The sequence below is a fragment of the Lytechinus pictus genome, chromosome 13 (genome assembly GCF_037042905.1).
Source record: "Lytechinus pictus isolate F3 Inbred chromosome 13, Lp3.0, whole genome shotgun sequence".
NCBI classification, from domain to species: domain Eukaryota; kingdom Metazoa; phylum Echinodermata; class Echinoidea; order Temnopleuroida; family Toxopneustidae; genus Lytechinus; species Lytechinus pictus.
The window spans coordinates 6,386,079-6,407,214 of record NC_087257.1 but is presented as its reverse complement, the minus strand read 5'-3'; positions in this window follow the sequence as shown (position 1 = coordinate 6,407,214).

Genomic DNA, 21,136 nt, shown 5'->3' with positions numbered 1-21,136 from the left:
CCTATATACGAAAACATTCGGGAACATTCGTGGAGGGATTCTGCTTGTCTTGAAATGTTTAAAACCAGCCTAATATCCTCCAAAATACTCCCAAATGTAGCCACGACAAATTTTTTTCGAGCCACATTCGGGATGTATTCGGATGGAATTCGGTTGAGTTTGGGGAGGCATTTGGACAATTATTTTGGGAAGTCAATAGTGCTCTGATTCGGGACCTATTCCAGACCGATTCGACTCTGATTCGGTCTGAAATTGATTGGGAGAATTTGGTTTTGGTGTTACCCTAGTTTTAGTGATAGAGATCAATTCATAAGCCAATAAAGAAAACAAATCACTGAAATTATTCAGGTCACCGTCAACCAAGGGACGACAGAATAAGAAAAAGGATCAGGTCTCTTTGCTCAAATCTGATGTGTCCTTGTTCTAAAAATGTACATAGTTGCCAGAGGGGCAGACATGGACAGCTTTTACTGACATGAGAACCATCCATATACACTCCTCTCTCTGACAGGAGAAAACTCTACTTGGGAAAGAAATCTAACCTTTTTAATTGCTTTGATAAAAAAAGATAAAATACTGGTTTATCTTTTCCATATGATTTGGGTTTTTTTTATTGTGAAAGGGTATGCACAGGATTTATAATTTGCATAAATTTGCATTTTAAACATGATACCGTCCTCTGTTCGCATGGAAAGTCACCATAATGAATGAATTGTGTAACAGTGTCTCATATGCATAGTGTTGCGCTCGTCCCTCGGTTTAAAACCTCGAAATATGATAGTTGATGTGTTTTACACATCCTGTATGTGCATAAATTTTGCATAAATTTGCAATAATAAACATTGAAAATTGATTCTTATTCTGGAACTGTACAGAAATCACTCTAGATTTGATGCCCCATCAAAATAAATCCCAAATCCCACCCCCCCCCCAAAAAAAATAGGCTTCTAGAAAAGTTTAGGTCTGTACTATACATATACAGTAATTTACGGTGAATAGTGTGATTTTGCATAATTTTGCATAAATTAGCACTATGAAATTGGATTCCAGTCATTGATATCGAGGTATCCTATCAAGAATTAATTCTTTTGGTACCAGTTACACATGTGGAAAAATAATTGTGAATTTGACAATTCTATATGTCGAGATATGATAAAATATGTGTTTTTACATATAATTTGCATAAAATTTGCATAAATTAACCTTAAGAATTGATTCATACTCACCAAATTTATGAAAATCGACCTGCTGTTGAATATTTAGCAAAAGGAGACCCAAATACACAAAAATTGGGCATTTGAAAATTATTTTTAGTGAGATATGGTGAATTATGAGTTTTTGGAATAAAATTTGCATAAATTAGCATTTTAAAATAGGGTGCCCTTCACCGATTTCGAGGCACCCTATCTAGAATTAATGCTTTTGATACCAGGGACCCACATGCAAAAAATGGCGCTTTTGTAAATTCTGTCCCCAAAATTTTGCTAAGGCCCCTGACTATGTTCAATTATGTATGAATGACACGGACGGAGAAAATTGTGTATTTATAATCACCTAAAGATCTAAAATCGGTTATATTTCTTTCATTTTTCATGCGTACTGAAGTTATTTCTATCAATTCTTTGTTCATTCAAGATTGTTTTGACTACATCTTTTCATCTAAAGAACCTAAATGAACTTGATATTGGAAAGATGATCAAAACTTAATTGGTAATTTTGGATGTTTGCGATAGTTGTTATGTTTTTAGATGATTTATCCAATCATCTTTTGTTGTTTTCATGTATCATATTTTACTATTAACAAAAAGTTATATAAGATCATTTGTATATACTACAGCTTCATCATTTGAATATCTAAATCTAAAAAAAAACCATGGAAACCTTTTTTGAGATATGTATTATTTGATACTTTACACGGATAATGCTTTACAGACTCTTTATCTTGTCTAACTGAATTTCTATTTGAATCCATTAACTTCATTCACTTGACAATAATATTTTGTTTTATAATACATTCAAATTCAATTCAATTTTGCAAATAAGATAAAAGTACAAAGAAACATCAAATGTGAGATACAAAATCAATTGCGTGTCTTTTCATTAAGGTTATAATAACCTGTAAGGCTGAATCACCAAAACATGACAGTATAACATATTGCGCATGAAATTTAAATTTTGAAATATGTATGAAATATATACTAAGAAAATTATTTATTACTGTGAATATGATGATCATATATGTAATCACATAGGGTCCTGGAAAGTTTCGTTTATAATCGATTAAATTCGTTTCATGTTTCATACTAACTGAAACGATTTTGTATTAATTATTCGGAGCATGAAATAAAAGTAGGATGTTAGTGCATTAGTCTGCAAAAGGGGTTGTAAACGCTTTCTGAGATCGTCTTTTTATTGTTTACATGAATTATAATTTACTATTAACCATGAGTTAGCAAAACAATTGCATATACGTTACACTAAATCATTTCAATACAAACCTGTATGTATGTTTTACCAAAGGAGATAACAAAAAAGAAGAAATTTGGGATGTTAGCGATAGCTAGAATATATATATACATTATTTTTTTTTTTACACAAATCCAAGCACCTTTCTCAATATTATTTTCATACATTATCTTTACTACTAACCGGGATGTAAACAAGGTACCGATCATTAACATATTCCTCACACAAAATCATTTTAATCTCCATTCAATCTGCTTTCAAAAGTTTTTTTTTAAGTTAGAATATCAGTAAAGGTTGGAAAATATTTTTTTTTCGAACGTATTATCCGATCATCTTCTTTTTTTTTTTGCTGTTTTAAATGTACATGTATCTTTTTCATCTACTTTTATGCTAGATGTAATTTGAATATCTAATGAAGGAAAATTCAACCTCAACAAAAAAGTAGATTTAGGTAAAATGAGAAAAAAAAGTCAATTACGTTCAAGCTTGTTATTGTTGTCAAATCTGTAAAAATTGAACATTGTAAAAATTCAAACAATAAAGGAAAAAAAGTGAGTGAAGGATATCATTGACTCTCTCATTTGCATATCACTGAGTTAAGCATATGACTGTTTGGGAATTACTGAGCAAAACTGTAACATGTCATAACATTTTTTATTTTCAATCCGATTTTGATAAAAATTTGTAAGCGTTATGCTTGCTTGACTTTTCTATATTGATTCAAATCATTTTTTTGGGGGGTGGGCTTGACCAAAAAAAAGACAAAATAATAAATACAATGAAAATGGGTGTCTATCATTGCCATGCTTTGGTTTCCGCTTTAATAAATTTCATCGCTCCTCAAGGAATCCTGTAAGACTAATTATTTATGGAGTTAATATGTGACCAATAAGAATCAGCAAGAAGAGAGACTTGCAGAGAGAGGTAAAGAGAGGGGGAGAGAGACGGGGAAACAAAGACACAAGCAGTGAAAGAGACAGAAAAGGAAGGGAACAGGGGGAAAGGGGAAGAAAGGGAGAGACAGAAATAGAGACACGTGAAAAAAAAATAGACATGATAGAGGGGAGAGAGAGAGGGAGAGATAAAGAATCGGACGAATTTATTCAAGGAATGAGACAGTAAGAAAGTAAAATAGGGAGAGGGGGGATGGCAAATGAACATTCAGAGACAGAGAAGAAACACCAGACAGATAGATAGAGAGAGAGAGAGGGGGGGATAGTGAGAGAATGTGACAAGCAGAAAGGGGAGAGAGACAGGAGAGGGGGTTGTAGTGAAGTTGACGGATTTTTATTATCCGATCATCATCTAACCCACTTGGTCTACCATCAATGTAGTCTAGTATTAGTTTGGTACAACCATCCCTTGGTCTTAGAGGCTGTTCACACCGCAAGGGGGGACCGTGGGCGGACCGCGAAATTATTTTTCCCACCGAGTTCTGGACCAACATTTGAATATTCATAACTTGCGTCTTCGGATTGAGAGTACGCATGCGCGTGGACCTCCACCAGTGCCGATCGTAAGCATTCACGTTGCTCAGAACGAATTAGCATCGTCAAATTACCGGTACCCTTACATAGTTACATAGGTCTTATAGGCTTAGATCTATATATATATATATATATCCAATTCTTAAACACTTAATAAACTAGCTGCCATTAATGACAAGACATGTGCTAGGGTGGGCTAGCTTAGGCTAGCGCATTAACTTTACCTCAAATCTGGACCTGTCTAATTAATGCCTAGTACTAATCAGTGTTGTAGTGCCTTGATGCTCGGCCTTGGCCTTAAGGCGCCTTAATGCCTACTTTTTCAAAGCCTTGGCCTTGAGAGGGCCTTGGCCTTGAGGATTTTGAGCCTTCAAATTTTAAGGCATTTTCAAGGCATTTTGTATTTTGTACTTTCATTTGTTTTAAATAAGTAATTATAAATGTTTCAATTGTTTTATATATATATATATTTAATAACACTAATGGTCAATACCACCAATCACCAGTAACAGTAGCAGCATTGGTGATAATGACAATAAATAATAATGGTCATGATTAAGATAATAGTGCTTTGATGACAAGAATAATTTTTACATCTGACTGCAATTTTGACAACAATTTTCATACTTTAAACATAGCTAACTCTAAAGAACGATAACAAGGTTGATTTCTATTCCATTAGGATTTTCCTTGTATTATTTTCTTTGGCCAACAAGAATGTTTTAAGTCTTAATGATATTCTGAAAAGATTTGGTAAACTTGAACACAGTCTCCAATTTTGTCATATCCAAATGGGTTATGTTAATGGCATGATGAGCCAGAAACTTTGAGGGGGCCAAGCATGGCATATAGAGCAAAATTTCTGTCAAAAAAAAGAAGAAAGCGATTGAAGCGAGCGAGTAAACAAAATTTGTCCCCCTCTTTCTATAAAAAAGCTTATTTTGCAATAGATTGTTTAAAAAATAATATCACATTTACTCCACCTTTTCCTTTCCCTCCCCCCCCCCCTTGTCTAAGTTTATTATTGGTGGTGGGACTTCTTCTTCTCTCTATCTCTCTTCTAAATTTTTTATTTGTTTTGGGTCAGATTGACAAAACAAAGGGGAAAAATGTTTACTTCTTTTTAATCATATATCGTTCAACATTGAATCTCATTTCTCTACAGTTTCAAGGAAATAAACAACGTATTTGTTTTTGTGTCAATATGGTTTCAAGAAATAATAACAAAAAATAATTTAATAATTAATAGTTATTAATTTTATCAATAAGTATTAATAATTAATGATTAATCAACTGTCTAATAAAAGTGGTTGTAAGCAGAAGAAAATATGAAAACTGACAAGAGTCCTAAAAATGACTCATTTTCAGTTTAAGCATCAGTGAAAATTTTAGCTTGCGCTTTGTGCTCTCTTGCCCCCCCCCCCCCCAAAAAAAAAAATCCCTGTAGGATTTTTTTTCCAAATGAAATATGCCCTTTTTAAAAAAGAAATACCTTCTTTAATAATAAAACATAATACATTTTAGGTTCGAAAATCACAGATTTTGAATCGTGCTTGCATCAATTATTGTTTAGTACAGTACTGCTAATGGTTACAAAAAAAGAATGTTGCTTTATGGTTGAAATATCACAAATTTTTGGCTCGCTTCCTGCACTCGCATCAATTATTGTACTCGTTTTCTTCCCGTTCACAAAAAAATGCTTAGAATGTTCAGTTTTCAGGTTGGAATATCACAAATTTTTGAGCTCGCGCTTTGCGCTCGCATTATTTTTATTGGTGAGTTATGTATCTTATTTAAAATGCAGTAATTAACTGCTTAATTAACTGCTTCATTTACTGGTCAGTATATAAAAAAAAATTAGCGAGCGCAAAGTTATTTTTTAGTTAGATACACATCTTTTTCATGATTACAAAACCAGCTCAGAATAAAATAACTTCCATGTCTTATTACACGACATGTCAAGAAGTTTGAACTGGTGATTCGAGCTGGCATGGCAACATCGCGCAAGGAAATTTCAACAATGATTAGCCCCATAATTGACCATAAATCAAGTTTTACAACTTCAGAATTGATTTTTTTTTCAAAACTGCTTGCTCGCTATGCTTTCTCGCTGAGAAGTAAAACCTAAAGCAAAATATCTATCTTATAATTAAAAATCACTTTAGAAAGCCTTTGCTCAACTTAATTTCTACAAAACACACAATCACTTCACGCAGTTCATAATCTCATTTTGAAAATACATGTATCTGTTTGCACAAAAAAACTCATTTTGATAAATGGGTGCCTTTTTGGCGTTGACCCCCCCTCCCCAATAATAATTTTCTGCTGCCCCTGTCCCAGGGAGTGGAGAAAAACATACGTTGAGAATGCCAGGATCAGATGACCGTGGTAATAATAATTATCGCAATGTAAATCGCCTATAGAAAAATTATGGATTATGTGTACACAGGTAACTATATCATTATTTTAATATGTCTCTATCATGAAATTATTTTTGTTTTAAATGTACAAAGGTTTTTTTTTTTTCTCGCTCAGTCCCCTCGCTCACATACATTTTACCATGTGTGATGTCTGCCGCCTAAGTATTGTTAGTTCATTTTTCTGTATATCGTAAGTTTGAAATGCCTTGGCCTTGAGGTTTTCAGGCCTTGGCCTAGGGTTTCCATGCCTTGGCCTTGACTTTTGGTATTGAAGCCTTGGCCTTGGGTATTAAAGCCTTGGCCTTGGAGGTTTGAGCCTTGACTACAACACTGAATAGCCGACTAATGCCATGGTTAACTTCGAACTGGTTAATTCCGAACTTCACGTTTAATTAGGTTTAGACAAATATTAGCTTATTTGCCATAGTTTAATATGTCTAGTCCGTATACAAAACCAGTCCTAGATCTAAAAAAAAATTATCTTAGTTCTAGTCTAGTCTTTATATCTCGACTCTGATCTACGCTGTATCAGCATGGAACCACTAGTGTACCAAGGGGGGGGGGGGGAGACTGTCCCTCTGACGAGTCACAACTGATTCAGGGGACGTGCCCCCTTTGAGAAGCCAAATTAATAAATTGTAATGTAAAAATGCAATGAAAAAGACGTATGTCCCCTTTTTTGAACGTGAAGATCTTTTTTTTTTTTTTTTTTTTTTTGCTTGTCAATTTTTTTTTTCAGCTAAGAAATCCATAATTTGGGGCGAGACCCTTTTTTTTTGGGGGGGGGGGGCTTGTCACATTTTTTTCGCGGACGAAATATCCTCTAAAAAATTTGCCCCCCTTTTGGAAAATCCTAGGTACACCAGTGCGTGCATGGAACGTATTCTAACGTCAGGCACAAATTAACGTCAGTGATCTTGATCCCGTCTTCACCCAAAATTAAGGATTTCGTAGCTGAAAAAAATTTGACAAGAAAAAAAAAAAAAAGATCTTCACGTTCAAAAGAGGGGACATACGTCTTTTTTCGTTGCATTTTGACATTACAAATTATTAATTTGGCTTCTCAAGGGGGGGCACGTCCCCTGGATAAGTTGTGACTCGTCAGGGGGACAGTCTGCCCCCCCCCCTTTGGTACACTAGTGGTTCCATGCTGATAGCGCGTAGATCAGAGTCTAGATCTAGAGACTAGACTAGAACTAAGATATTTTTTTTTTTTAGATCTAGGACTGGTTCTGTATACGGACTAGATATGGTAAATAAGCTAATATTGGTCCAAACCTAATCAAACGTAAAGTTCGGAATTAACCAATTCGAAGTTAAATAACCATGGCATTAGTGGGCTATTCCTATTAGTATTAGGCATTAGACAGGTCCAGATTTGAGGTAAAGTTAATGCGCTAGCCTAAGCTAGCCCTACCCTAGCACATGTCTTGCCATTAATGGCAGCTAGTTTGATAAGTGTTTAAGAATTGGATAGATCTAAGCCCATAAGGCCTATGTAACTGTGTAAGGGTACCGGTAATTTGACGATGCTAATTCATTCTGAGCAACGTGAATGCTTACGATCGGCACTGGTGGAGGCAAAGTCCACGCGCATGCGTACTCTCAATCCGAAGACGCAAGTCATCAATATTCATATGTCGGTCCAGAACTCGGTGGGAAAAATACGGTCCGCCCATTGGCATTCGCCGGATTCACACCGCAGTGAGATAGCGCGGTCTATCGTAGCACCCCCTTTTTTGAGAGGTCCTGTTGCCATGTTTCTATTTTCACGATGTTCCGACGCGTTTTACTCCATAAAATTAGGAGTGTTGAGTTGTACCGATTCAGATTCAGATCGCACCAAAATAGAATGAGTATAAAATTCCCCGCGTGTAGATGACTTCCGGCGTGCTATCGTAGCTCGGGTTCACACCGGCAGAGATAGCGCGATCTAGCGCGCGCTAGACCGCGCTATCTCTCGTGGACCACCCCCAAGAGGTGCTCCAGTGGCACGCCGTTTTGGCTCACCGTGGCTCGCTGTTGGGCGGACCGAAACGACGTTGTACCTTCCACACCGCAGAGATAGCGCGATCTAGCGCGCGCTAGATCGCGCTATCTCTGCCGGTCTGAACAGGCTCAGAAATGTCATCTAGTCTAATGCCCAGATTGGGTATAGCTTTCATTAAGTATATTATCTGTTGTACTTGTCCAATGGATAGTGATCCATAATTAATTCATATAATGATATACCATAAATGCTGTTAGATCTAGTGGATATATTAGACGATATGGGAATGGCCAAACACGACATTACACAAAGTGCTCAATTGGCTCAATAATAACTCAGCCCAGAATGATTATTTATACGGACTAGTGATAACACAATGAAGTATGAAACGCCTTGCAACTTGATTATGTGTCAAAATGATAGCGAAATCCATTTCTTATTTTTTTTTGCTTTCATGAATTTTGTAAACAGCAGGGGTCGCGGAACGGTTTTCAAAGTGGGGGGCTGGCCATGCAAAAAATCTTAATCGTATGGTAATTTTTACGTTTTTGTACATGGTTTTGGAAAAAAAGAGGGGGGCTGAAGCCCAACCCCCCCCCCTCCCGAGGCCCCGCTTCCGCGGCCCCTGAACAGTAGCGGAAACCCCAAACAAGTATACATTTTGGGAAAGCAAGGTAAAAACCCCTTAATGCATGATTCTTCATACTGTACTGTTCCAAAGTCTAACCTGAATAGGATACTCTGTGACGTTAGTAATGTTTGTATAGGAAAAATTAGATCACATATTCCAGGGACGTTATTCTCTTCATGCTAGATGATTTTCATGGTTCAATAAAAGCATTAATCTTTCCACAACAGAAGCCGCACAGTCTCGTGATTTCAAGAGTAAAAACACAGTGAAGGATTTCAGAGAATGATGAGAGAAAGAAAGGGTGAGAGAGGTCGGAGGTCAATGTGACTGAGTAAGAGAGAAGAGAGGAGGGAACTAGAAAGCGAGAATACATTGACTGAATTATAAGTCATGGATAATAAATGTTTAAAAGAGGATAATTGAGAGAGAAAGAGAAGGAGAGAGAGATCAGTGAAGAGAGGGGGAGCGCGGTAAAGAATGATGTCGGAAGTGAGATAGGTGGATTTCATAACAATTTCCATGACAATAATACGAAGACAACCTATCTTGAAAGTATGAAAGCCATTGCTTTATATTGTAAGATGGCGATATACCGTGTTTACACGTGATCGGCTTTTGGTTCAGAACCAAAAGCCGATGCAGAATCGGCTTTTTGGTTTATCTTGCACCGCGTTTACACGCTGTCACAACTCGCGGTGCAGAATCGGCTCGCGTGGCAAAAAACTGAAATGATCAGCGCACCAACAATATACGTCACAATAAAGACAATGCTGGATCCGTGCGCTTACAAGTACGTCATAATGGTTAAGTAAATGAAATGCGCGCCAATTGCCGATCCAGAATCGGCTTTCTGTTTACACGAAAAAAAAAGCCGATTCTGCATCGGCTCGCGGTTCTGAACCTACTACTTTGGTGGTGCGAGATTCCCGACCTTTCGTTTGAGGACGCGCACGCTTATTTACGACGGAAGTTGATTTTGGAAGAGACTTTGGGCCCGTCGTAAAAGACTGTCCTGCAATTTACATTATGTGACAAGAAGATTTTGTTTAGCTTTCGCATCTGCAACGGATACGTCAATCTGCGATGCGTGTGCAAAATACTATGGTAACAGCGACATATCCGATGCGTGAAGGACGACTTTTCAAAGCCACATTTGATTCCTCCTTGAGCTCAGGAAGCCGCCCGGGGGCGCCACTTCCATTGACGAGGGGATACCTGGTGCAACCATTCTAAAAAGTGTTTTACTTTTTAACAGCCTGCTTGTTACGTATGTAAAATTATTGTGTGCTTTTCGAAACCTAAAGTGGTATCAATTCGTCAGTGGAAGTGGTTCCCCCCGAAGTTAGCCTGGGAAGCAACAGCCAATCAGCGCGCCTTACCTAAAAAGCGCCTCATATGTTATCCGAGCTGGTATCTGGAGTTAAATGTCATCTAAATCAACGCAAATCATAAAGTCAACTCAAACAGGTTACAGCTTTACGTTAAATGTGAAAAATTTAGATTCGAAGGACGTCATGGACCTAAGTATGAATTCGGTGAGTTTCTTATCTTCGTTAAAATACTAGTAATTTGAAGTACTTGCAACTCACAATGGCCTGGTTAATTCAGTGGCATTGCATAGACCGTGTACCGAACCTACCGTGACGGCAAGAGCCCTGGGCCGGTCGCGCGTTTCCGTTTTACACCCTGGCGAAGGCATTTTCCGGAAAAATAGCCACAAAGCGACTAGTGAAGAGTCTACGTCTACGTTTGTTTACATAATCAGCTGGGCGCGCGATCCAAAAGTCCGCACCGAAGATATCCGCAGAACATATGTGCAAATGCAGCTGAGCAGACCAAAAGCTTCAGTCTCTGTATTTTGGTTGTTCCGCTGAACTATATACGTTGGCTTCATAATTTTTTTTACTTTATCGCACATGATCGTTTATATGAATGAAAACGAATAATAGCTAAAATATTGAAAAATAAAACACATAATTACTTTTTTTCATATTATCTATCCTTATATCTATCATATCTGTCTATCCACTATCTATGTTATAAATCAATATATGGTACTACATGATATATCTATCTGTTAATTTGTCTATCTACTCTGTCTCTCTCATTCTCTATCTACCTATCTATCTGTCTATCTATCTATCCATCCAACATCTATCTCTCAAATTCTCTATCTATCCATCTGTCTCTCTTTTATTTCTCTCTATCCATCTGTTAATCTACTCATGTGCAATATCAACACTGCTTCGACTTCCTTCGGGAGTCTATTTCCTCAGCTCTACTTTTCCCTTTTTTGTGCTCGATTTGATTCAATTACTACTTTATTTACTTGTTACCATTGTTAAATGTCTTATATTGCATAATGAGTTTTTTTTTTCTGAAGGTTGCCTCCTATTCTCTTTCAAATTCCACCTCTTGCTTTCCCTTCTCTTTGTCTTATCCCAATTTATTTCCCTTTTCTCACCTCTTTCTTCTTAATCTTTCATTCCGCTTTTTTCTTCTTTGGTGACACTTTACTTTTGGCCTTTTGTATTTATTTATGATACATTTCTTTTTTATCTGTATGAATTTGTATTGTATTTGATATTTATTTATAATGTTTACTTTATATTTTGTTATGATTCTATTTGTATGTAAACATTCACTTATTTCAGTCTTTGACTGCTTGTGATTGTATTTTAATATTTTTTATTGCAATAAAATCCAATACATACATATATATATATATATATATATCTCAAATTCGCTCTATCTATCCATCTGTCTGTCTTTTTCTCTCTCTCTGTTTCTCTCTATCCGTCTATGTATCTATCTCTCAATTATATATCTATCTATCTATCTATGTAACTACAGTATCTATCTATTAATATTCTCTTTCTCTCTCCCCCTCTATCTATCCATCTGTCTTTCTCTAGTTCTCTCTCTCTCTCTATCAATCAATCTATCTATCTTCTATCTATCTATATATCTTTCTATCTATCTATATGTAACTGCAGTATCTATCGATCTGTTAATTTGTCGCTCTTCTCTGTCTCTCTCATTCTTTATCTATCTAACATCTATCTATCTCTCAAATTCTCTATCGAGTCTCTCTCCCCCTCTCTCTATCTATCTATCCATCTTTCTGTCTTTCTCTCTCTATCTATCTTCTATCTATTTATTTATCTATCTCTCAAATGCTATCTCTATCTATATCTATGTAACTACAGTATCTATCTATCTGTTAATCTTCTCTGTCTCTCTCATTCTTTATCTATCTAACATCTATCTATCTCTCTCTATCTCTCTCCCTCTAGATATCTATCTATCTATCTATCTATCTATCTATCTGTCTTGTTTTCTCTCTTTCTCTTTTTCCGTCCATATGTATCTATCTATCTATAACATCTCTCCCTCTCTCAAGTTCTCGCCCCCCATATATCTATCTATCTATCTATCTATCTATCTATCTATCTATCTATCTATATATCTATCTATCTATCTATCTATCTATCTATCTATCTATCTATCCATCCAACATCTATCTCTCAAATTCTCTATCTCTCTCTCTCTCCCTCTCTCTATCTATCTATCCATCTGTCTGTCTTTCTCTATTTCTCTCTATCTATCTATCTTCTATCTATCTATCTATTTATCTATCTATCTATTTAACTACAGTATCTATCTATCTGTTAATTTGTCTATCTTCTCTGTCTCTCTCATTCTTTATCTATCTATCTATTTATCTATCTATCTATATATCTATCTAACATCTATCTATCTTTCAAATTCTCTATCCCTCTCTCCATCTATCTATCCATACGGTCTGTCTTTTTTTTTTTTCTCTCTCTATTTCTCTTTTTCCGTCCATATATATATATCTATCTATCTATAACATCTCTCCATCTCTCAAGTTCTCTCCCCCATCTATCTATCTATCTATCTTTTATCTATTTATCTATCTATGTAACTACAGTATCTATCTATCTGTTAATTTATCTATCTTCTCTGTCTCTCATTCTTTATCTATCTATCTATCTATCTATCTATCTATCTAACATGTACCTATATCTCAAATTCTCTCTCTCTCTCTCCCCCCTCTATCTATCTATCCATCTGTCTGTCTTTCTCTATTTCTCTCTATCTATCTTCTATCTATCAATTTATCTAGCTATCTATGTAACTACAGTTTCTATTTATCTGTTAATTTGTCTATCTTCTCTGTCTCTCTCATTCTTTATATATCTATCTAACATCTATCTATCTCTCAGATTCTCTCTCTCTCTCTCTCTCTCTCTCTCTCTCTTTCTCTCTCTATCTATCCATCTGTCTGTCTTTTTTTCTCTCTCTCTATTTTTCTTTATCCGTCCATATATCTATCTATCTATCTATCTATCTATCTATAACATCTCTCCATCTCTCAAGTTCTCTCCCCCATCTATCTATCTATCTATCTATCTATCTATCTATCCATCTCTCTGTCTTTCTCTCTCTCTCTCTACTTCTATATATCTATTTATCTATCTATCTATCTATCTATCTATCTATCTATGTCTCTATCTATTTATCAGTCTATATCTTTCGGCATCTAAGTGTATCAATCCATCAAACTTCAATTTTCTTTCTATTATATGTATCTGTTTATTTTTATTTTGTCTGTCATTCTATTCATTTAGTTAATAATTTATATTTAGAAAAAAAAACTTTTTCATAACTATTCATAAAAAAAAACGTAACTGCAAAAGCATGTTCGGATTTCACTCATATGACTGCTCTCTGTACATGAAGTGCCGAGGAACTCTATGCTCTGATCTGTAACTGTGCATATTGCATGCGGTGGTGTGGGACTCGCCTGTGTCGCACGCTGCAACCAGCGACGTGTGTAGACTCTTCACTAGTCGCTTTGTGGCTATTTTTGCGGAAAATGCCTTCGCCAGGGTGTAAAACGGAAACGCGCGGGCCGGTCGTAACGGCTAATCGTAGGCTCGCCCAATTTGCTAACCCCGGCAAAAAAAGAGTGAGATTCAAGACGATTGACGTAAGATAAGGCTTGTTTTTGTGTATGATTATAAAAATATAAATAATGGAGGAATTTTTATGGTTCCATTCGATTAACATTCAAGAATTGCAAAAATACGACTACTTGCGTGTGTGCAAAGGTACATACTATTACTACCTAGACCAAAAGCTTCGGTCTCTGTTATGTTGGTTGTTCAGCTGAACTCCGTTGGCTTCACTCACCAAATACAGAGACCGAAGTTCTAGCGCGATCTGTACAGGGGACTCAAAGGCCATATGTTTATGTGTATTAAGTTCGGATAAAACAGAGCAGTGAAGTTGCGCGACAGCCGAGGTAAGTCACTGTTTTTGTTCCTTTTAACTTGATTTTCCCCGTTTTTTGGCAATTAATGCCAAGAGGGAATATTAATTTGCATTTCGGTCGCGTTAATTTTAAAAAAATTGATTCATTAAAGACAAAAATTGAAGAGCCCCGACGGGGGGATTTTGCATTGCAAGTCCCCTAATGCCATGGTGGCTGCACGCTAGCGAGCCGTCTGTGTATGAGGAGAAATTAAAAAAAAATAAAATGTTAAAAAACTCCTCGAAACAGACGGCTGCCAGCTGTCTACATACTACCGTACTACTACATGTACTATTTTGGGCACGTGTCATTTGTTTCGCGTGCCAATGCGTGCTAAGCTACTGCGGTATGGAAAGCCATCGCTGCCACAATTCGTATTGCTATACGTATAGTCAATTTCTTGTACGTACAGGCATTTTTACTGTACGTACAGAAATTGTCCAATCAGAAGGCCCCTTTTTAGTATACGTACAGCGAGTTAACGCTGTACGTATACGAGTTAACGCTGTACGTATCCCAGGACCAAAATCCAGTTAAAACCAATTAGGGCAAAACCAATTGAAACCAGTTGGCCAACTGGTTTCAATAGGGAAATTGGAACAACTGGTTCCAATTGAAAACCAGTTGCCAATTGGTTCCAGTTAAAACCAATTGGTTCCAATTGAAAACCAGTTGCCAATTGGTTCCAGTTAAAACCAATTGGGCAACTGGAACCAGTTGGCAATTGGTTCCAGTTGTTCCAATTTCCCTATTAAAACCAATTGAATCCAATTGGAGGCAACTGATTTCAATTGGTTCCAGTTGAAACCAATTGGAGGCAACTGGTTTCAACTGGAACCAGTTGAAACCAATTGGTTTCCAACTGGATCCAATTGGAACTTCCAGTTGGAATGAACTTAATTAGTTACAAATTAATTAGCATTTGCACTAACTATTGCTCATGCCAACACAGAAGCAGTGTTTTTATGTCTAGTAATACCAATGTAAAGGGCATTGATAAAATACAGACTTTCATATGTATATATTTATATGGAAGATCTTCAAATATATGTATTTTTATTTGATGTAATTTGGTAACAGTTAGTGGTGTACTAATTATCCTTTAATCTGTTTTAATTATAATCTATAACATTTATGAACATGGTTTTCACTGCTAAGTATTCTAAATACTTATCTTTAAAAAGTGTGGTACTTGAAATTGAAAAGAATTAAATAGATACATTGTTAATGATGATGAATCTCATAAAACATTAATCTGTGCACACTGGCAGATAATATGCAAATTAACTGCTTTCAATTGGATCCAGTTGGGTAACTGGAAAATTTCCAATTGGAAACCGATTGGAAATAATTTCCAGTTACCCAACTGGTTCCAGTTTTATTTCCAGTTACCCAACTGGTTACAATTAGAATTCATTTCCAGTTACCCATCTTTCCAGTTAGAAGTCATCTCCAGTTACCCAATTGGTACCAGTTAGGATTTCCAGTTACACAACTGCATGGTTCAAGTTGGAAATCATTTCCAGTTGGAAGTCATTTCCAGTTACCCAACTGGTTCCAGTTAGGATTTACAGTTGCCCAACTGGTTCCAGTTGGGATTTCCAGTTAGAAATCATTTCCAGTTGGAAGTCATGTCCAGTTACCCAACTGGTTCCAGTTAGGATTTCCAGTTGCCCAACTGGTTCCAGTTGGGATTTCAAGTTAGAAATCATTTCCAGTTGGAAGTCATTTCCAGTTACCCAACTGGTTCCAGTTAGGATTTCCAGTTGCCCAACTGGTTCCAGTTGGGATTTCCAGTTAGAAATCATTTCCAGTTGGAAGTCATTTCCAGTTACCCAACTGGTTCCAGTTAGGATTTCCAGTTGCCCAACTGGTTCCAGTTGGGATTTCCAGTTAGAAATCATTTCCAGTTGGAAGTCATTTCCAGTTACCCAACTGGTTCCAGTTAGGATTTCCAGTTGCCCAATTGGTTCCAGTTGGGATTTCCAGTTAGAAATCATTTCCAGTTGGAAGTCATTTCCAGTTACCCAACTGGTTCCAGTTAGGATTTCCAGTTGGGATTTCCAGTAACTCAACTGGTTCCAGTTAGAAATCATTTCCAATTGGAAGTCATTTCCAGTTACCCAACTGGTTCCAGTTAGGATTTCCAGTTGCCCAACTGGTTTCAATTGGTTTCAACTGGAAATTGTTAAATTCCAGTTGAAACCAATTGAAACCAGTTGAAACCAATTGAAACCAATTGAAACCAGTTGGAAATCCAACTGGTTTCAATTGGATTTTGGTCCTGGGATACGAGTTAACGCTGTACGTATACGAGTTAACGCTGTACGTATACGAGTTAACGCTGTACGTATACGAGTTAACTATTGTACGTATACGAGTTAACTCTTGTACGTACAGAGAATTGGCCAATCAGCTGCCGTCTTTCATAGATAGTGCACTCTGCACAGTTTGCCATAGCGCTACGTACGTCGGCGCCCTATCGCTGCCGCGCCGCCATACTCCGCTCCTGCTCCCATGGCATTGGCGCCCAATTAAGGCATGGCCCATGCATTCGCCTCGATATAGCACTCGCAAGTATGTCTTCCAACTCTCAATCTCGGTTACATCGCCTGGCAGGGCGGTTCAGTTCTGCCATCCAGCGACTGGATCAAGATGAAAATCCTTCCCCTTCTCTAGCAGATAGGTAAGATTTTAGAGCTTCATCTGACTCTGAGTTAGCCTTAACTCTAGTAAAGGGTTTTTACTTTTAGTTTACTCCCGAGTCCCACTCAGTCTCGGCTAGCCCTCGGCTCGGAAGCACTAACCCAGCCCCAGGGAGCTCCCGCCCGCCGCGGGTGGGAGCCCAGGGGCTTACCGTGTAGAATCAGGGACAACTCGGACCACGGGACATCTCGGACCGCGGGCCGAGTTGTCCCACCCGTTTCGTGATTTTTTTTCCTACAAATTTGCGTCTATTTTCCCGTCATTTCGAAATTTCTTGTAAAGATTTTCTAGAGATATGGTCTGATGGTAATGTTCTTCACTTTCTATTACTTTTTTTTCGCTGAAATAAATAAAGAAAGTGTAATTTTAGGCGTTTTTCGACAGCTCGTGATTCCCATAGGCGCGCGTGTATTAACTGTGTAGGTGCTCGGCTCGGTCCCGCTTAACAACTGACCTGATTTTGTGATCATTTCTCCTCAAGTTACCACTTTTATCGCAGAAGATGGACTTTCTTGTATTCCATTAACTCCATTTTCTCATCAAAAGGATAAAATTTGGAGTATTCGCACGATTTTCTTAAAGTTTTTCACCTTTTCTCTCTGGTCGTAAGAAGCGAACAACCTATGAACGGTCCGCTGCTCTGCATCGCAATTCTACGTAGCTCGGCCGCCTAAACTGGGGGGGGGGGACGCAAATTTGTGGAAAAAAAATCTCGTAATGGGTGGGACAACTCGGCCCGCGGTCCGAGATGTCCCGTGGTCCGAGTTGTCCCGACCCCACCCTGTATTACCTCGAGCGAATTTTGTGCAGGCTCCACTCCACTTCACTACCGCTACACTGCGCTTCACCTACCCGAACCTCGAGACCATGAACTCGATCGGATATTCCGAGTGACAAAAGGTGGGATTTTATGGGGAGAAAATACAAAATTCATGCAACATCACGATCTTTAAAAACAATTTCAACTAATATTCTTACTTTACACAAAGTTTCACTTCTTTTCCATGCTTCTATCAGTCTCAAAATTGATGATTTAGAGCCAACATGAAGTTCCTCACACGTAATAATTCGCTGCCGATTTTAGCACATCGCATGCGCGCGAGGGTCCGAGCTCGGACCAGACCAGACCCGGTACCTCTCGCATGCGATGTTTTGAAGTCGGCAGCGCATTAATATTTATACGTGTGAGGAACTTCATGTTGGCTCTAAATCATCAATTTTCACTTTCAGTATTATTGGAAAACTAGTTGAAATTGCCGCCCTTTCACAACCCAACACATTTGTACCAAGCGTGAACATAATTGAAAAACATTTGTTTACTTTTACGTCTTTATACTTGTGTAGCTGTATGCCTATTTGCATATGCAAATCTGATAGAGTTCACTGATTATTCAAATGTAGATAGAATTAAGCTCAGACCTTTGAAGTACATGTATTATTAAAAATAAATTGATATTCATGATGCAAAATTCCATTTTTGAAATGTGTTTGCCATCAAAAAAATATTTTATGTATTTAAAAACCAGAGACTTTATCTTATGTAAAAAAAAAAACAGAGCCTGTATCTTTTATTTCCTTTTTTTTTAGTTTTCAACAGTTTAGGAGGAGGAATCCTGGCACTAACCGCCAACAGGCAAGGAGGAGGCGTCAACAACCACAACAACAACGCATTACAATTACTGTTGGGCTTTTACCGAACCACTGGGTTCGGTCACTGTGCCAATTCATAAACAGAGGTATGAATATACTTCGTTGGTTTGTAACTAATGTTGTAGTCATGACAACGAACCAGACCTCAAACAGACCAATGGTATGCCATAGAGAACAACATATTATTTTTGGTGTTCTGCGGTTGGTTCCATTGGTGTGGCTACCCCATTAGTGAATGTCGAAAAGTCCACTGGATCAAAAAAAAATTTAAGAACAATAGTTTATTAATTGATATTTAGCAATAACTATATGACATTTATCCATCAAAGGTGCAATTTATACAGCAATTTAATGGCAAAATATAACAGAATCCACAATCCAAAGGTGTGACTGTTTACTTACAATTTTTGTTCCTGCTGAGTTTGACGGGGGACTATAAAAGAGATAAAACTGGTTCATGAACCACCTTATGTTTTTGATGTATACAAAAATCCAAGAGAGTTATTCAATTTGCCATTCTCCTTGAACTAAAGAGCATGCATTTTATTGCCTCTTTCTACCTTATAAGAATAAAATGCACCCTTGCATAGACCAGGAAAATAATCTTCCTATCCGCCACCCGTTAGTCTGTTACAAAAATGATAAAGGTTTTGTTCAACTTGCTTTTTTTTTCTTTCATCATTTTAGCTCAAAGTAGGAACAAACATCCTTTGATAAGATAAGAGATAATGGGGATGAGGTCAAAGGTCATCTAGGGGTAATGGTAAGAAATGGTGGGTCTTGTGGTTTGTGAAGCACCTTGTCTTCATATCATTATTTTTTTCAAATGCATTAATATAGGTGGAATTGAGACAAGGAAACTGAAAGTTTCCCGCCGGATGACCCCAGAGGAGTTTCGAGAAAAAATAAGACATGAATTCCCTAGCCTGATAGGGCGTCAATTCCAATTTGCCAAGGCGGGGAGAGATAAAAGAATTGTTGTGCTTCCCCCAGAGATCACTTCCCCAGAAGCTATTCATAATTATCCTAGATTTCCTAGGTCTAATCTTTATCTAGTCCCAAAGGATGTGAGTATATTAGCTGTTTTCATCCTTGATATATTGCATGTTGGTCATTGTTCCAAAGGTTGTGAGTATATTAGTTGTTCTCATCCCGTTTTCATCCTTGATATATATTGCATGCTGGTCATACCACATTCTCCATAAGTTTCATGTGTAAAATAATTGTTTTACATTTGTAACAAAAAAATTGATAAAAGTACTAATTTCCTATATCCAGTGATTTGCTAAATTGTTACCAATCAACATTGGGCTTTATCAACACCATTTGACTATTTGATCATTTGGTTGTCAGAGCATCTTTATATTCCAAACAAAAGCTTAGCAAATGCTCAGAGTGATTGTTGTGTAAGTTATTAGGAGAATATAATTTTTTTATCTCAAAACCACATATAATATCATTCAAAATTTATACCATTTTCGTCTTTACTGCAATATAAAGGCGCTGATTTTCAGCGTCAACACAAATCTTAATCTTTCGGTTGAATTTTGAAATCTCACTATAATTTTAAAAAGAATATTTTGTCCTTTTCCAATACTTGCCGGATGAGCTCTACACATCATTGATTGATGTGCTAATTATTCTTTTATTTTACACTTTTCTCATAATTTGACTGGTTATTCTGAGTCTATTTACACCAGAACTATGTCACCTCATTCATTAGGTCTACATGCATGCAGAATACATTTGACTGCTAACACCCACTCCCACTTCTGCCACCATTAAAGTGATCATTTCACTTTGTTCTGATTTAAAAAATTCTCCTTTTGGTTCCTGAAAATGGGCTAAACATTAGGCTTATAGTGTAAAAATACGTTCCCACAAGGTTTAAAGTATTATATTAACAGGATCAATTTTAAAACCTTGGAGATGTAAACCAAAGTTTGAAATAATTGGGAGTTGGTTTCAATGACTATGTGTATACAGGGAATCTGTGCAACACATTAATCCTAGATGAACACAGCATGACCTACATACAGTGTGTACAAGGTATACACTGAATGTACAGTGCAGCTAATAGTGTGTGTATAGGAGATACACACAACAGAAGGCAGTCAAAATAGCCAACGGACTTTTTGAATTGGAGAAAACTGGTCATAAGCTGAACCCGTCTACTAGACGGTTCTCAAAATCAGGCTAATAAATTGCTACTTGTATCTAAATTAGAGTTTTTCATTCTATATTGTGGTCTGTTTCAGGGTTTTTGAGGACAAATACAGGCACTCATACGCACGTTTCAACTCAGTTTGAGAATTTTTTAAATCAGCTGCTTACAAAGTTAAACGATCCTTTAAGCATAAGTGATCATAATTCTAATTTTTATTATTCAATTATTTTCACATAATTTTTGTCTCACCTGCGTAGCAGAGTGAGACTATACATGTA